The sequence below is a fragment of the Octopus bimaculoides genome, chromosome 24 (assembly GCF_046866305.1).
Source record: "Octopus bimaculoides isolate indiv1 chromosome 24, ASM4686630v1, whole genome shotgun sequence".
NCBI lineage: Eukaryota > Metazoa > Mollusca > Cephalopoda > Octopoda > Octopodidae > Octopus > Octopus bimaculoides.
In genome coordinates this window covers 26,074,618-26,076,270 of record NC_142951.1, presented here as the reverse complement: position 1 = coordinate 26,076,270, position 1,653 = coordinate 26,074,618, and the positions used below count along the sequence as shown (strand labels likewise).

The 1,653-nt window shown below is 45.6% G+C and overlaps 1 protein-coding gene across 1 annotated transcript in view; it reads right to left on the bottom strand.

Moving 5' to 3' along the window:
- LOC128250810 (ras-related and estrogen-regulated growth inhibitor-like) overlaps positions 1-1,298 on the bottom strand; it is a 97,561-nt gene extending 96,263 nt beyond the window's left edge. The window contains exon 1 of the mRNA XM_089341449.1: positions 1-1,298. This exon is cut by the window's left edge and continues 460 nt beyond it. The gene's annotated coding sequence lies outside the window, so the exon portion shown is untranslated.
- Positions 1,299-1,653: the final 355 nt, after the last annotated feature.

Here is a 1,653-nt window from a genome sequence, read left to right as displayed (position 1 = left end):
TGCCCTGATGATGGTGGTGGTGGTGGTGCCGGCGGAATTCTCGTGAGCCTGTATTACTTTATCCGTATGCAGATAAGTAAAGGTGTTGTGCGATTGTTTGGGAGGTGCGTGAGTATGCATGTGACTCCGTGTGTGTTCGTGTATGTGTATGTATATATATATATGTGTGTGTGTATGTGTGTGTGTGTGTGTGTATGTGCGTGCGTGCTGCGCTATTGCGAAACTTCTGTTGAAGTAGTGACGGCAATAATGGTGGTGGTGGTGGCGGCGGTGGCGGCGGTGGTGGTGTTGCAGGCTTTTGCAGCTGTGTTCTTTAAGTTTGTTTTTTGTTTAGTTGCTGTTGTTGTTGTTGTTGTTGTTGTTGTTGTTGTCGTTGTGGTTGTTGTTCGTGTTCTTCTTGTTCTTGTTTTTTTTTTTAGCCCCCCAGGTCAGCCGATCTCCACCAGAACCAGACGTGCAGTATGCGGCGGCGGCGGCGGCGGCGGCGGCGATGGCGGTGGTGGGATGTAAAGGTGGAGTTAACTCCAGATGAAGTTCTTGTGTTGTTGTTCTTGTTGTTGCTGCTATGGTGGCGGTGGTGGCGGCGCAGCTGCTGGTGATGCTGGCGGTGCCGGCGGCGGTGACGACGCTGTCGCGGTTCTAATGTTAACAAAGTTTATAACCAGTTGAATCAATGAGTATTTAATATCACCATGATTTTAAACTTTCCCTGTTAATAGATAGCAACACGGTTTCGATTCCAGTGTTCTCTCTGTCTCTCACTATCTCTCTCTCTCTCTCTCACTATCTCTCTCTCTCACTATCTCTCTCTCTATCTATCTACCTCTCTATCTATCTATCTATCTGTTTATCTATCTATCTACCTATCTCTCTATCTACCTATCTATCTGTTTATCTATCTATCTCTCCATCTATCTATATAAATCTATCTATCTATCTATCTATCTATCTATCTATCTATCTATCTATCTATCTATATCTCTGTGTCTGTCTCTCTCTCTCTCTCTCTCTCTCTCTCTCTCTCTCTGTCTACCCTCATTTGTCGTTAGACACCAGCATTCATGGCTCTGTTTCCATCCGATCACAGTCTCTGCAAATGAATGAACACCACTAAATCACACGCTGTAAAACAACCTGTGATGGTGTGATATAAATTAGATATATTTCATTCCCTGGTTGTTCTATGTAATAAAATTAGATATCACACCACAGAATGGTATAAACACAAATCTCGATGGTAGTAGATGCAGAGAGATGTATCAATTAGACTTGCTCAGCTGACGAGCAGAGGGAGAGACAGAGAGAGTGAGAAACGGATGGACAAAGAGGGAGACAGAGAGAGAGAGGAGCAGAGGAATATGGAAGGGGGGAGAGACGAAGATGAGAGATGAGAGAGAGAGGGGGGGAGAGAGAGATGACATGGTTTATCTGACGGTGATGTGAACCTGTTCCTCTCAGCTAAATGTCTACGGCAAGATGTTTGTCATCACCCGGGGGGGGGGGGTTGTTTTTTTCGTGGAGCAGCAGCAGCAGCAGCAGCAGCTCCATAATAGTAGTAGTAGTAGTAGTAGTAGTAGTAGTAGTAGTAGTAGTAGTAGTGGTGGTGGTGGTGGTGGTGGTAGTAGTAGTAGTGGTGGTGGCGGTGGTGGTGGT